A 17,242-nucleotide genomic window follows, 5' to 3' on the forward strand; every position below is an offset into this window, starting at 1 on the left:
AGAAGGTATTACTGCAACTGAGAGGTCTGGGTCTCCTGTACAAAGGAGTACAGAAAATGTGATTGTTAGTAACAGAGAGAAATCTTGTCCATCAATTATTCAAGAGGGTCATGTTCCAAATATAGAAGTAACGGTTAGCAATAGTGATGCTAATAACTATGATATTGCCACAAACGTTTTTGAAGGGACTTGTACTAGTTCTGGAAGAATATCCCGTATTCCAAACGTGTATAAAGATTTTGTTATGTATTAATGTGTTTCACTGGTTAAAGAAGGGAGATGTTGTATATCTTGTTACCTTGAGTTTATCCAGCTCGTGGCACAGACTCGCGGTGCACTCATTGGTTGGGTTGCACTAAGTCATTTGGAATGTGTGATGACTATTTAAGTTACGTCACTGTAGGCGTATGCGAGTTCTCCTGCCGGCTTTCCTCTTTGTCACTCCTCCCTCCAGCTGCCTGCGGGCCTTTGTAATTGAATAAATACTTAACGCTCACATTCCTGCGTAAGTGAGTTTTTGTGTTAAGAAAATTATTTCATTTACCCTTCCTGGTTGGCTATAAGCGAAAGGCCCAGCTTTTGGGAACATGCTGTTGTAAATAATACAAGTTTGAAACCGACTAAAACCTAGAATAAACTTACCCAAGAACCCTTACCATCTGAATTGTTTATTTGTTTAAAATATACGCTCTCCTTTTTATTCACCTTAATTGCTGACCTTATACACGATTACATTTCTAACCGCAGTTTTTCCTTAATGTCCTTCCAGGGCAGAGGCTGTTGGAGCACGCAGTAAGAGTTGAGGAGAGCCGTTGTGAACTTTAAAAGTGTGGGCATTGTGTTTCTCGTGCTTTCCGTGTTCTGCTAGCAGGCACAGTGCGTGGTTGTGAAAATATTTTATAAACTTAGCACAGGGAGATCGGATTATCATCTTTGTCAGCAGGACGAGTCGGGTGATAATTAGTTTCTGAGTAGAGATTTATTGTCTTCTGCTCCCCGATTAAATGAGACGTTTTTCAACTGCTCTATGGGACACAAACACAGTAGACAATCAGAGGCGACGCTTAGGCTCAAACTGTATTTCTGTAAAAATGTAAAATGTTGTGGTGTGTTACAGTTCACATTTTTTACGCTGTAATTAGTCACTGGTGCATATCGTAACTGCAATTTCTGTGGGGTAAAATCCCTTGCACTTTTCACTTTATCTACATGTATTTTCTTTTAATGATTTAGTGGCTTGAAGCAGAGGTAGGTGATGTTTTGGGACTCCATCTGATGTGCAATGTCACTGACAGGTGAAATAAACATTTAGTTTCTGACTGGACAGGGAAATCGAGTATTTGTAAAGGCAACTGAAATTACATTTTAGTCAGTGGATTGAAAAGAAAGGATCTAATTCTGGTGATGTTTTGGATAGTTTACTTGCAGGGGGTAAGAACAAAGCGTAGCAAACAAGTTCTAAGCAGACTGAGACTTTCACACCAATGCGCTCTTTTAGTGAACACTTGATTTCATTCTTGGTGAGAGCTGAGATGTGGGTAAATACACCTCGCAACACAGCAGACGCAATGCATTTAGAGCTCTACAAAAAATAGTGTTGGGTGCGGAAAACCCACCTAAGCTCAAGTTATTTTTAGAATAGTGGCCACGGCTTGCTACTGGTACCTGAACACAACCTGTAAGTCATAAGGTTGACTCGTGGCTAGTCTACTCACTGTGCATGCCTACTAATTATCTGCAGAGCCACGAGTCCACTACTGGGATAGAATGTGCGGAGAACAAAAATGAAACATGTGCTGGCACATGCGCTTAGGTGAATTTTATTTAATGGGTTCTGACCAGACCAAAGAACATATGCTCATTCTGGACTTTGTGCACAACTGTTTTATGTGCAGGCTAGTACACAGTGCAACTAAAATTGTGATCTAGTAAAGATTGTGGAGTTGTCTGTACAATACAGAAGTGTAAGTGTGTGTGTGCATGCTAGTATGATTCTTGGCAGCACCTATTATGGGGAACATGCTTGTGTGCACAAGGATGTATGTTTACAAAAACGTTTGTACACATTTGTGTGTCTTGGTGCATACTTGGAAGAAATACATATTTCGAGTGGCTTGTGAGTACCATGTGTGCATGTATTTGTTGTGGAGTATATATTCTTGTATATGGCATACACCTAAAACTTGTGTACATTTAGGTGATATAGGCTGTTCGATATTTGAATTTGGAGCCTGTGAAATGCGCTGGATCGAGAGCACTAGAAATTAAGGATGAACATGTTTCAGCTATGGAGTTTTGATGCAAGCTTCCACCTTTTGAGTGTTGTGTTGCTGTTAGTGACCTGATGTTGTAGTTCTCCATCAGTTGATATCCTTGCAATGCAGCAAGTTGTTTTTCCAGTATTCTGATGCTGTGAAGGTTTGACGTATTGAAGTGTTCTGATGTGGTAAGTATTGGGTATGATTGGTCTTGTATGGGTTTACAGTTCCAGGAGTGTAGCTCCCATTGGTGCAGCAGGTGCAGTGGCACTGGGGCACATATGCCTCAACATCCCACTGAACACTGATTATTTCTGTATTTTACAATTCAAACAACAGCCATGGGAGTGGGGGGGCAATAGGGCCCATGACAAGGTGGCTACACCACTGCTGGCTCCCCAAGTACCAGGGTTGTCATCTCTAGCCAGAAGACCACATCTCCTCGTGTAAAACCTCGACTCGTTACTTTCTGAGATTCGCCCCCAAGCCATCAGTGGCTCACCTGCCTCTATTGAGCGGGGTGTATGATCTCACTTCTCAACACCAGCGGGGCAGGCTCAGTTGAATTTCATGCTTTATTATTGTAAAAGTATGTTTGTGTGAGGCTTTCTGAAAGTGGTTGAATGTGGAACTCCATTTCGAAAGAGGTGGCAGTGGGAATTTTTGTCTCAAAGCCTGATTATGTTATGTGACTTTGTTTTAAGTATCAGAATGTAATTCAACACAAAAACGTAATCCTGATGGTATGACTGACACTATAATCACTTATCAGGAATAACTATTGTGCTGCCACAAAAACATTGCTTGATGTCAGAAAATCATAACTCGATGAAAGACTCACAATACATTAGGTAAGGCAGGCCCAGGAATGATACAGCCGTCATCCCTCAACTTTAGATATTTTATTACTGTATATGCTATGAGGGAGTGGTATACACTTTCTCACTCCCTCACACTTTCTGCCTGACCTGCCATCGCTGCCCGGCGCAGCCTTAACTGATCTGCTGATGGTGATTCTACAAATGGTAGAAACACCATCATTTTCGTCTGCATATATGTACCTTTTTGAGTAAATTGTGTGTTCCTGAGTGGGTTTAAATGTTTTAAAATATGAAACAAGCAAGGGCAAAGCTAGTAGGTCTGAAAATAACCACCAGCCTTTAGGTTTTGTCAATACTTTTATTTTGTCATGTTTTTTCCAAAACTTTGTTATTGGGTAACCTGCCAGGCACACATTAAAAAAAAAAAAGAATCTGCTAAAAGCTAAAATATTTTTGGTCTCAAAAAGCACACATTGCCACAGTAGTCACTGGCTTTTATGGGAATTATTTTGTGTGTGGATGTACTTCTTGCGAAAGGGAAGAATGTCATCAAATGGGAAACAGCTGTGAATTCAAGTCAAAAGCACAATGGGCAGCCAGGGGATGTACCACAGATGGGAACAGGGAAGAGGTGCAAAGGGTGTGATATAGCTGTTGGGTGACAGGGGATGAAATGAGTCATGATAGATGGGAGGTGGGGTATACAGTAGGTAGGAAAGGACTTGGGATGCATGATGGGGATTGTTTAGAATAGGGATAGGTGGGAGGAGTGGATGCGGGGCAGGTGAAGGCGGAGTTGGGTGACACAAAATGGTACAAGAAGGGATAGGCTTACTTGAGGGGACAAATATGTTTAAAAGGGAAGTTCTTTTGGTGCCAAGACAGGATCACAGAATGGTGATTAACCTAAACATAACCCGAAGATCTCACAGTTAAGGCTGGGTACATTTTCTGTGGTAAGCTGAATTGAATTCCAAGCCAAGTCTGCTTTTTCTGGTTTACTCTTCACCACCCCCAAGCTCCACCCATCCATGAACCCTAAAAAAAGCCCTCAATGCCCTAAAACAGCACTTATCCACAATCTTAAAAAATCCTTAACACCCCTACACTCTACCTTCCCTTAACCCTAAATTGCTTTCTACGTCTAAAGTCCACCTACCCATAAATCTTTAAACCCCTCACCTACCTAAACTCCACACAATTCGGAATGCTAAAAACTCACCACTCCTAACTTCTACTCATCACTGAACTTAAAAAAAACCCTCAGCATCCCTAGACTCCACCCATTCCTAAACCCACTTTCTATACCTGGACTGTGCCCATTCCTGACCACAAAAGAAACCCCAGGACCCCTAATGATTAGCCAGCCTTGAACCCAAAAACCAGCCCCTAGTCCTAAACTCCATACAAGTTTAATGTAATTTTGGATTTTTCCTTAAAATTATTGTTCTTTTTAAATGTTTCTTTTACATTTTGATTCATTTGTATTTCCTTAAAATTAGTTTTCCCAGATTTGGTTTCCTCCAATATAGTTTCACATTGAAGGTTTTCATTTTACTATTAATTCATATATATCGCTCAAGGTCATCTTAAAGCAGTAGTTCCCAAACTTCTTTGAACCACAACCCACTTTTTAGAGCAACAAAGGTTTGCAACCTACCTACCTTTAATGGACATGAGGTGGACGATTTTTGAATCCAACAAAGGCATCGTGTGGGAGAGCATTGTCATTTACAGCCCTCACATTTTCCATTGAAATGACCATGACATTTGCAGAGGCATACAGGTTTACTGATAAAACCATATAGCACACAAATCATAATATGTGGAAATCCAGTTTCTGTGAGTATTTTCAGTTTGTGCATCACCAAGTAAGTGTATTGATTTGTTTTAATCGTATTAAAATCTGTTTCCAGTACATATCAGAATTTAAATAAACTTTAATTTTTGCTTTCCTAACTGCATGTTACATATTGTTAATTTACAGTTATTTATATTGCGTTATGTTTTTCAAAAATGAACATCCTACATTGCCACTTAATTCACTTAAAAAAAAAACACTCACTTCGCAGTAACAGAAAGTAAAGAATCACTGGCAAATGCAACAGGTTAAACACGTAATTTAAAGGAATCTTTACTTATTCTGATGTTCGTGGCCTACTAAAAATCAGATCGCAACTTTATAAAGTACCATTCAAAAGTTATCCTGCGATCATCCTTGAGTAATGCAGCCTTATTCTGAAGTAATCACATGATTATTATGTAATAATCCTGAAATACTCGCAGGATCATCCTGGAGTAATAATCGCCTAATCCTGAAATCACCACGGGCTCTTCCTGAAGTAATACATGATGATCACACATTTTCCTCTGAAGTAATCAGGAACCCACCCTGGAGTAATCCAGCCTAATCCTGAAATCATCCTGGGATCATCCAGCAGTAGTCAATGATAATCACACGTTTTCCATTGACGTAATCAGGAACCCATCCTGCAATAATCCAGTCTAATCCTGAAATAAGTGTGGGGTCATGCTGCAGTAGTAAATGATCATCAGGTGTTTTCCAATAAAGTAATCAGGAGCTAATCCTGGAGTAGTTTCTCTGATGACTCTATAGAGTTATCTCATTTAAATATTCCACCCTATAGGCATACTTTAGGATGGCTTGGGATGACTTCCCCAGATAATTACAGGAATAGCCTGGCTGAAGTCATCGGCTGACCACAGAATGACTCCAGGATGATCTTCCTTTTAGACTTGGGGCTGCAAACAGTAGCGCAGGCTGATAAGACCCATGAAATAATGGACGCCAACCATAAGCCCGCCGCTGCAGAAGTATGCTGTGATTGATAGCAGGCATTGTAGGCACCCTAGTAGAAAGCACTCCCGATTCATCCACAGCCTCGCCTAAAAGCCAGACCTCGAAACGGGCACAGTTCCGGGACCCCATTAATTAAAAACAGTAAAAATGAAATCGCAGGTGTAAACGTGCAGTTGCAGGCATCTTGCCGCTGCACACTGCGCCCACTCCCCGGACTCACCTATGCAATGAGAGGCTCTCTGAAGCAGTGCCAGTCTGCCAGCTTAGATGGGTGGGTGGCGGTTGCCAGGCCACTTCCCTCTCGTTTGTAGTTACTTTATTTTTTCAACTGTGTCCTTCTGCCGCTAAAGGTGCCACCTCTCCCTCCATGGTTGCCCATCTACCAGTGGGTGCCAGTTGAAGGGGCCCTTCCCGGAGTTATGAGCTTTCGGAGGGCACTGGTAGCACGCCAGCTGTCGCCCCTCACCCAGTGGATGGCACCAGCAGGAGGAAGGGAAGAAGTGCAACTCATCATCAGGCCCCACAAACGGGCCCAAACACCCAATGGGCCAGATCTAATGGCCGCCAACGACCCATCACCAGACCCTCCTACAGACAGCTCTCAGCGATGTCCCTCCCCCTCCCCTGTCTGCACCGGCGCAACTCCAACAGGATATCTCGCAATAGTGCAGCTTTCAGGCGCTCATATACACGCGATACCAACAAACACAGTGCATCCCAGTTCAATACTCCAAGTTTGTTCATGGTTAGAATATGGCTGGCACTCCACAACCCCTACGAGAACATGAGTGGGGGGATAATGCACCTCACATCCCCAGCGTGGCACAGCGGTTGTCCTGCATGAACGTTAACTGTATATGGACACAGACCCCTGAGGGTCATCGCCCATCAATAGACTGAGCGAGAGGGCTCTTCAACCTTCAAATGACATGCTCTTATGTCAAACTATGATGTACCTGTGTGAGATCACTTATACGCCAATACCATCGGCAGTGAAAGATGTGCTATATGTGATAATCTCAAATGCCAATAAAAATGTTTTACAAAAAAAAACATTCAGACCCTGCGAACAGTTCTCGCCACGCCAGCGGCTGATTTACAGGAATGGGCACAGAGTGCCAATGTGGGCGCGGGCAGGACCAAGGGCCGTGCGCGGACTTTGGTCAGGATGGAACTTGGCTGCTTGGGTGGACTGGGCACAAATCTCTCCCTGGACTGCTTGTTCAATTGCCGTTAGGGCTACGAGTCCTGGCCAATACAGACGCTGCTCCCTTGCTGAGAGCAGCGCCAGGTTTGGATCGAGCAGGTGAACCAAACGCTCATTCTGGGTGCAGGGGGCTGCAGCTGCCCACTCCCCTCCCCACACTATGCATAGATTGTGATAGGCATCTAGTGCACACGTCGGGATGGTTGCACAAAGACAATCAGCCAACCTGACATGCGCACCTTGAAGTGTTTCGACACCAGGAGGTGAGCCTGTGTTGTATTTTTAAGCCCCACCCAGTCATCACTAAGCAACGCAGTGTGTGGCCCAGGGCTTTAAGTGGGCCGGATCTCATGGGGTCTGAGCATCGGCAGTTTTTTAAAGGGGGCCTCGAAATGGGGCTCTATCGGGCTCCGTTTTGTGTCCTGGCACAGGCTGTCCGTGTTTTTCCAGACTGCAGTGACAGCAGGCACATCGATGTGCGCTGGTCACACTGCTCACTTCTTACTAGTGGAGAAGTTACAGCACGACAGGTGAGCGTTGTAGGGGAAGGTACATCCTTTAAAGAGAGTAATTTTCTCTCTAGATTTCCCTTCTCTTTTAGAAACTAAGGAGCAGCAACATTGTTGAGGTGCCACCAGGGCTTTAAGTGGAACCTTCTTCAATATTATATACAAGCCACAGTTGCTGCTTATTTATCTTATGTAACTAGCAACTATTGACAAAGCGAATAGTCCTCACTAGCTGTAGGTATGATGTTACTTGTTGTATCATATATCTAGTTGCAATGACAGAAACAGCAATATACAAGTCGGTGGCACCCTACTCTAAAAACATATTTCTAGCTTACGTGTTTTAAGCATCGCCCTTATTTACATTGGTCACGTCCCTTTGAGAGACCCTCCAGTTTTTTCATCCCAATTAAAGCCCTGGTGTGGCCAATAAAAAAAATTAACAGCACCCATGCTGGAAAAATAAAATTTTATTATATATCTATTAACATTAAATTCGTGGGCTGGAGGGCAGAATATACGGGGGCAATGCCCGACACTCGAATAAAGGAGCCGCTGCTGGTCTAGATCTAGAAAGTTTTAATCAGTATTCCTCTGAGCCAGTAGGTGGTGTCATGTGGCTTCATGCCATTGTTCTGCTCTGGAAGTGACAAGCGGAGCTGCATGTAAGCGCGTATTGTGTCAGATTTAGAAAAATATTCCATATTTTTATATACTTAAGACAAGACCAAAAACGATAAAAATGCACAATACAGTACTTAGAAATCTTCAGTTATCAAAATAACTTTGAAATACAGTTCCTTGAAGTCAATAGCTGCGTCCGGGGCTATCACGGTGTCGTGAACAAACAAACCCAGAGAGTTCTGGCTGACCGCGGCGTCGCATGCCAACTACGGTGTCGGGAAGGCCCGCAAAACAGTACCTTTAGAAATGCAGGGCGTCGGAGGCCTCTCGTTGAGCTCCGAATGCACGGAGGTCGGTGCAGGAGTAGTCAGGCCCTTGAAGTCACACGCATTGCAGATCAAACTCCTTGAAGTTGAAGTCAGGAGCGCGGTGCGAAGTGCAGCAAGCAATGCCCTCAGGTAGCGGTGCGAGCAGCGGCTTGGTGGTGGCGTCAGATTGCGGCATCAGTGAGACCAGGGTCGTGGTGCGAAGTGATGAGGTGCTGGCAGGTCACGGTGCAGGCAGTGGTGTCGTCATTGCTGAAGTGCTGTCATCGGCTGACCAACTGGAGTCGATGGCGCTGGTTGGACAAGGCTGCGGTGCGGGATGAGGGCGGTGCATTGTGCAACTTACGAGTGGTGCCCTCGAACCACGGGGCAAGCAGTGACTTTGATTTCGGCATGGAGTGGTGTCGTTGGGGATACCAAGGCGGCGGCGTGAAGCGAGGTGGTGCAAAGTTCAGTGCCCACAGGTCGCGGTGTGAGCAGTGGCATGGCGGCAGCGTCAGATGGCGTCTTCGGTGAGACCAGGGTCACGTTGCGGTGGTGCCGTTTGCGGTGCCTTCAGGACACGGAGTCGGCAGCAGCATCATAGACGGCGTCGGGTTGCTTATTCTTCTGCTGCAGCACAAAACACACAGTCCCCAGTGCTGATGGCAGAAGAAGTTGAAGTCTTTGCTGTTCCCGAGACTTCTTGAACAGGGGGCACGCTCTACCTCTAGCCCTTGGAGATACTCAAAGAAAGAAGATGCATTAAGTTCAGTCCAGTCCTGGCACTGCCCAAGACAGAAGCAGCCACTGCAGGCCAACACAGCAAAGCACTCAGCACAGTGGTATTTCCTCCTCACAGCTTCTCCAGCTCTTCTTTTTGGCAGTCCTCTTGTTCTAAAAGAGTTCTAAAGTTTAGGGGTGTGGGCCCCAATATTTATACTTCAAATTCCTTTGTCCTCTCAGGCAGAGAGTGTCTGTGCTTAGTCCAAACCAGTTTGGTCCTCTCTGGCCCAGCTTCCCAGCAGGAGGCAGAGACAGCATAGTCCAAGGCAGACCGGGACTATTCAGGTGCAAGGAAAATCTCCTCCCGCCACTCTAAATGAAGACCGGGCCTATTCAGGTGCTAGTGACAACTCCTCCCACTACTCTGAATGCAACCCAGGTCTATTCAGCCCAGCCCTGACTCATCCAGACTCTCTGGAGCCACTGCACATCCCCAGCCCCTGTCACTCCAAAGCCAGACAGTCAATACACATCCTAGCAGAGGCACTCAGGATGGCTAAGTTAGAAAATACCTACTATCTAAAAGTGGTATTTACAAACACAAAATGTAAAAATCACATTTACTAAAAGATGCATCTTTAGATTCTGAGTTCAGGCATACTAAACTTTATTTCTCTAACCTGTTCCCAGGGCCAGTTATGTTTATAAGATGTTATAAACTAACTCCCCATTCTGTCCTATGGGAACAGGTAGCCTTGCAATAGTGAAAAACGAAATTGGCAGTATTTCACTATAAGGACATGTCCCACCCACACATCAGGGCATGCCCTACCTTTCACATACACTGCACCCTGCATCTTTAGATTCTGAGTTCAGGCATACTAAACTTTATTTTCCTATCTGGTACCAATGGGAAGTTATATTTATAAGATGTTATAAATTAACTCCCATGCTTTCCTATGGGCCAGATAAATAGTTTCAATAGCGAAAAACGAAATTGGCAGTATTTAACTATAAGGACATGCCCCACACATCAGGGCATGTCCTACTTTTCACATACACAGCACCCTGCCCACCGGTCCTAGGATGCTTGTTTCCGGTCCAGGGAGGACCTGGCTGGGCAGTTCGAGCAGGCCTGTTCCAATTGGGGGCAGGGTCAAGACTGATTTGCATATGGCTGGGTTCAAACTGGAATGGCATGGTGTAGGAAGCTGGCTCTGTATATACTATACCAAAGTGAGGCACAGAGTCCAGTGGAACCCCAAAGGTAGGCAGAGGTAAAGATAGATAGCACCTCACTCTCTATTTGTGGTAGTGTGGTCGAGCAGTAAGGTAGTATCAGAGGACAGTGTTAAGCATTTGTTGTACACACTCAGTCAGCAAATGAATTCAAACACTCAAAGACTGAACTTCAGACCAATTGTGTTTGTATGATAGTATTCTTTTATTTTATTTTCTAGAACCAAGCAAGTCTGGCACAGGTAAGCAATAAATACTTTACAGTAGTAATACAGTTTGTAAACAGTTTGAATTGTACTTGTATATGCACTTTGTTTTGACTTACAGGATAGTTGCAGAGAAATGCAATATTTTGTAAATACAGTACATAGACTTGAATGGGCTTTTCAGTAAAATACCAGGGCAGTCACTTTTTAGATTATATTTCTTACTCAGAGTAGCATGCCAGGATACTACTCTGGCGGACATTTCCTATAAACAGGTAAGTAAAATTGTTCACCAGAAAAAGTAGAGTCCAACTGACGGGTAACCCCCATTTACTCTCACTATATCCTGCAAATGATATATGATGGGATAGTCGATCCACACTGCAATAGAACCATCTAAATGCCTGTAATCGACTGTTAACATGTGTTAATGATGATGTATAACTGTGTACCATGAAATGTAAAATCCCAATAAACAAATTTAAACAAAAAAACAGGTAAGTCAAATTGTTTTCGTTCAATAATACAATTTTAAAGAATTTCTTTAGGTTCTCAAACTCCACACTTCGAAACGTTTCCAAGAAAAAAAGTCAATGTTATCCTATGGAGGAAAATAGGGTTATCGGTTTTGAGCTAAGTAGTTGGTAGTGAAAGTTGAGGTTCTGGGGGTAGACTCAGGGGTCCCCCAGGGTCGAGGATGCACTCTAGTTGCCCCTCAGCGCACTAGGGCGGTCGGGTGCAGAGTGCTGAGGCCCAATGATATCCAATGGGGTTAGGTGGCCTCCGGTTAGTGGCTGCTGACGAGCAGGCCACAAGATTGTGGGAGCCAAGCTCCTGGTGTTAGGCTCAGGGCAAAAAGGATCCTGTTTAGCACAAAAAAGTGCACCCGTAGCGGCGCAGGGGCGGCTGGATGGAGGGTGCTGTTTTTGCATCCGGTGCCCTATTGTTTTCAATGGGGATTTTCGGTTTTGGTTTTCAGCTGCAGGCTCGGACCAGGAAGACATCCGGAAGGAACCAACAGCTGGGCAGGTAAGTTGGAGGGCTCAGGGACGTAGGTGCACCTCAGGTTCTCTTCTCCAGGGCGCAGGGCAGCTGGATGTAGGGGTGTCTTTTGGGGTCTGATTTCACCTTACCAGGCCACTTGCAGTTGGGGGGGGGGTCTCCGTGCAGATGCTGCAGACTACCTCGGGGAGTCCTGAAGGGGTCAACCCACAGTGGACTCGGACTCTGGGGTGCTGGGGGACCTCGCTGGGACCGGTGAGCCACTCAAACTCAGGCCGTAGGCGACGGGTGCAGTGGTCGTTCCAGGCATCGGGTTTCTTTTTCATCCGCAGGCTCTGAGTCTTTCTTTGGTGTTTCTTCTGAACAGAGCTGCTGTTCACATGTGATCCTGTCTTTGTTGAAGGCAGTCAGTCCTCCCAGGGGCTCTGAAGGTCGCTGTCTGTAGGACAAAACAATTTATGGCACAAGATCTCTGGAAACTGCAGACGGGCCAGTAGGGCTGGGGCCAAGTCAGTTGTTCTCTGCAGTCTCCTCTGATGGGCGTCTTCTTTCGTCCTTTTTGTTCTTAGGTTGCAGGAATCTGCCTTCTTGGTTCAGGGCTGCCCCCTAAATACTGTATTTAGGGGGCGTTTTAGGGGTCTCGAGGTCAGTAGCCAATCGGCTAAAGACCTTAGGATGACTACACCCACGCCTAGCCATCGCCAGGAGCCAGGAACCCTGCCCGTCGGGCTCCAGCAAGTGTTTCCAGGTTTACCTACTCCGCTACTCAACTCAAACAGGTCGGGCAGTTGTTTACTTCCAGGCTGGACCCATGCCATACACTGATTCCCTTTTTAAATCTCGAGGGACCATTCTCTTGTAAATGCTGCCACTTCCAGAGTTGTCGGATAAAGTCAGTTTGTTCTAGAGTCAAGGGCCTGCCACAATAGTCACAACAAGCAGGAATGCAGGGCCACCCCTTCCCCTCACCGTATCTGTCCTAAAACCTTGAACTCCAAATATACTGCCGGTTGGAGTGGTTTTCTAGCTAAGGCAAGATCCCTGCCTAAACTTGCTACTGATCTGTGGGACCTAATACACTCTGATTCTCCTGATTTAGGCTTCCTTACGGAGACTTGGCTTAAACCCTCCTCTAAGCCAGCTATCACGTTAGCCCTCCCAGAAAAGTATTGTATACTCAGACTGGACATGGAAAGTTAAGTGGGTGGAGGTATTGCTATCATATATAAAGAAGCACTGAAATCATCCATCTTTGCTTCCACCTCTGACAGAGACATGCAACTATGTATTTTAAAATTTTAACATACTCCTCAGGATTGCCTAAAGGGCGCTCTCATCTATTGGCCCCCGGACCCTCTTAAAGATTTTACTCTTAAAATCATGGAGAAACTTGCCCCTCACACCATTTCTTTCAAACACTTTCTGTTGCTAGGGGATTTCAACATTCACTGCGAAGACAGTGCGGATATCGATGCAGTTAACTTTCTTGCTGATATGGCCTCACTAGGTCTAGTTAGGATCAATACAGGACCGACCCACTCAGCCGGCCATATCTTGGACATGATTCTTACCAATTCGCCATGAATATCCGCTGATCCCCCCTGCCCAGTGATCTGGTCAGATCACTCTCCGATATATTTTCAGATTAATGGCCTCCAGATGAGTTACCCCACTCCTACCCCTCAAGCAACATCAGAAGACCGTGGCACAAGATTACGCCTGATTCCTTTGGAAAAAGCTTTGTGCCCCCTCACTTGAAGAATATATGGAATTGGACAAGAGACTTAGGGTTTTCCATAAGGCCATCATTTCTGTTACTGACACACTAACACCGCTTAAGCAACAACATGTTCATACTCAGAAGAAACATGCGGCCTGAAAAATCGAATTGGAAAAAATTGAAAAAAAATGGAGCACAACTCAAATGGAGAAAGATAAATCCACATATAAAGCGGCCCTTGCAAGGTATCACAAGAGTATTAAAAAGGCGCGGAAATTCCACATTATCTCGAGTCTAAATCACGCTGGCAACTCACCTAAGAAACTTTACAAAGTTCTCAACTCCTTTACTAATACCACTGCCTGTAGCCAGCAAACTCCTCCCTCCCAGGTGCTTTGTGACAATATCGCTGATTATTTTGAAGATAAAATTAATTTAATATATAGTCAATTTCCCAACGATTCTAAACCTGTGGAGGGCCCTAACCTTCTGCCCTGCTCCCTGAGAACGAAGGAAGCCTCAACACGCACAAGGAGGGCCAAGAGGAGGTTTAAGGACCGGCGTGGGCACGCTCCCCACTTCGATAATCAACTCACAAAAAGAGCCCACGGGTCACGGTTATATGAAGATATTCGACAGTGATACACAGAGCTACTACCAGCAGATGGGCCAACTGGCCAGGGGAAGGAATCCCTTTTAAGGACGACTCCCCTCACACACCATAGGTGTCATGCTTCATCATAGGGGTGCCTCCTCGCGCTAGGAACCTAGTCCAAACGCGGGCTACGACCCCCTCTCTACGAGGGAGCTGCTCAGGGATGTTTTTCAATTTGAGCACATGGGTTGTACTAGGAACCCTATATGAGCTCGGTGTGTGGATGAATAAAATGTGCAGTACTAGTGTGTGTGAGATAAAACTGCCTATAGAGCTAGCCAGAAAAACTTTATTAAGCTACCCTATAACAGGATTAAAAACAACAATGAGCTGGATGATGAGACTTTCAAGATTCAATACAGCTGCATCAGAAGAATCAACATGTTTCGGCCATTAGTGACCTCTAAGAGTGTCTCGGCCATCGTCAGGATCCAAAAAATAACAGCTACTGCAACATGTGAAAGTGAAAAAGAAACGAAAGAAGGTGGTGTATACTGAACCAGCATTTAGTGTGTTCAGTAGGATCCATCGCTACAACCCAATTAGATCAATGAAGTTACCGCATCCTCCCGGGGCTAATTTGCCAAAGGTACGGACGCTACCCCCATCTGAATTTCAGCATGGAGATGCTGGCACGACAGATGCAGTAACTTCATTGATCGAATTGAGTTGTAGCGGTGGTCCCTCGCTCTGAGGCTCACTAAAGGGGTTCCCCAGGGCTCCTGCCTTAGCCCCACCCTGTTCAATGAATATGTGGCCCCCCTTGCAAAAATCATCAGAGAAAATGGGTTTAATCCCTATTCCTACGCAGACGACACCCAAGTGCTCCTCTCCTTGGATAATGAGATAGATTCGACCAAACGCCTCTTCACCAAGGGCATGCCAGCCATATCTGGTTGGCTGACGGAAAATCTCCTCCAGCTGAATGCGGCTAAAACCGAGATCCTGCTATTTGGCACTGCTCAAATGAACTGGTCCTCCGACTGGTTGCCTGCTGCGCTGGGTCCAGTCCTATTCTGAAGCGGATGGCTAAATACCTGAGTGTTCGACTGGACGACTCGCTTTCTATAAAAGACCAAGTCCTGGCCACCTCAGGCACCTGCTACCACACGCTGAGTCTTCTCTGCAGAGTGTTTCAGATGCTTCCCTTATCAGTCCTTAGAACCCTGATTCAGGCCCTGATTGTTAGTCATCTTGATTATTGCAATGCTCCCCTTGCTTCGGCCAATGAATCCCTTTTGAATAAATTGCAGGTGATTCAGAATACAGCAGCTCGCCTCGCTCTCAACATGCCTCCTAGAGCCTCTTCTCGGCTACTGCTGAGGAAGCTGCACTTGCTTCCCATTCGCCAGAGAATTAAGTTTAAGGTTTGCTTGCTAGCCCACAAAGCTCTCCATGGCGGTAGCCCTAGCTATCTGGCAGACAAACTTATGTTCTACAGCCCAGGCAGATCTCTCCGCTCTGAGGGAAAAGGTCTGCTATAGAAAACTTTGCACTGGGGGCAAAACCTTTGCCTACTTGGCTCCAAAATGCTGGAACTCATTGCCAGTGGAGCTGCAAAAGTGCACCAACCTTTTTCTCTTTAGGAAACTCCTAAAAACAGAACCCTTTGGTGGCTGATCGCCCTGCCTTGGCATATTTGTCTCCTGCAGCGCGGAGATACCCCTTCGGGGGTGATTCCGGTGCTTTATAAATCCCATACAAATACACCCTTGGTGTGCTCATCCCAAGTGAGCACAGTCCTTAATCCTGATTGGGGAGTACCTGCCATCTGCAAGATGGCGGGCACTGGAGAGTGGGCTTCACCTCGCCTCCCCCACCTGAGGAGTGGAGTTGGCAGAGGTGGGCACACCTTCTGGGCTGGCTAGTTTTTCCCGCCTGTCTTCCTGCCGAAAATGAGGATAGACAGGAAGGGGGCCTGCTCCTGATAGCAGGAGAGGCTCGGGGTTGCATTACAAAGGCTGCAAGGCCTTTGAGGCTCCCCTGCTACAGATGGCTCTTCCTGGCCTGGTGGAGGTGCGAACACTAGGGGTGGGCAGAAAACTCCGCTCTGCCAGCGGAGCGAACTTAGCCAGCCACCCCGCTCCCCGGCCCGGTCCCTGCTTCTGTAAGCAGCCAGGCCAGGAAGAGCCTCCCTGGGCCCTGATGGACACCCGTCCCCAGCACCCAGACCCTCCGATGGCTTGCAGGACAGGGGGGCTCCCACACCCTGGGGCCCGCCGGACGGAGCTCGAGGCCCCAGCACGGTCCCAGCTTCCGAATCCTAGCCAGGCCGGGGAGAGCCTCCCCAGGCCCCGGTGGACCCCCGTCCCCAGCGCCCGGATCCTCGGCTGGATTGCAGGACGGGGGGCTCCTGCACCCCGGGGCCCGCCGGACGGAGCACAAGCCCAAGGCTCGGTCCCAGCTTCTGAGCCCTAGCCAGGCTGGGGAGAGCCTTCCCAGGCCCCGGTGGACCCCCGTCCCCAGCGCCCGGACCCACAGCTGGAACCAAGGAGGGTTAAGCCCAGGCCACGTCTTCTCCCCGCTGGCCTGCCTGGGGAGCCCATTTTCCCCGACTATTAAGCCCCCACGTAGTGGGGACTTACAGAACCCTGGGGAAGGACAAAAGTAGGAGACAGCGCAGGCGGCCGGCAGGCCAGCCATCTGGTTACCCGACCCGCAGGGCCATCTGGTCACTCAGCCAGGTGACCAGATGACCGGGGACGACCCAGTGCCTAGATGGCCTGGGAGGGTGCTGTACCCAGTCGCCCTTGCAGCCCGACGACGGCCAGGCGCTCCCAGGCCGCTGCTCGGGAGGTACCTTCCCTGGGGCTGCTCGCCTCCCTGCTCGACTTGCACGAGAGACAATAGCTTGGCTCAGAGGATGACTTTCAATAGATCGCAGCGGGGTAGCTGCTCTGCTACTTACAAAACCCTGACCCAGAATCAGGTAGTCTACGAATGATTTAGCACCGGGTGTCCCACAAACATGCAATGCAATAAGGGCAATGGAGGCGGCCCCCTTCCGTCCGTGCTCCGGTCCCCAAGCGAGCGGCTCTATGCACCGGCCCCCCGAGATAGGCCGGCTATCCCAGGCCAACCGAGGCTCCACAGCACTCCGGTATCGTTAAGGTTTAGGGGGGATTCTGACTTAGAGGTGTTCAGTCATA

At 46.9% G+C, this 17,242-nt stretch overlaps 1 protein-coding gene and 1 pseudogene across 2 annotated transcripts in view; both read right to left on the minus strand.

Annotated features, from left to right (window-relative positions):
• ZBTB11 (zinc finger and BTB domain containing 11) overlaps positions 1-17,242 on the minus strand; it is a 2,099,144-nt gene that overhangs the window by 151,019 nt on the left and 1,930,883 nt on the right. The window lies entirely within an intron of this gene.
• The window catches only part of LOC146805239 (28S ribosomal RNA), a 1,015-nt pseudogene continuing 712 nt past the window's right edge, over positions 16,940-17,242 (minus strand).

The sequence above is a fragment of the Triturus cristatus genome, chromosome 8 (assembly GCF_964204655.1).
Source record: "Triturus cristatus chromosome 8, aTriCri1.1, whole genome shotgun sequence".
Lineage (NCBI taxonomy): Eukaryota > Metazoa > Chordata > Amphibia > Caudata > Salamandridae > Triturus > Triturus cristatus.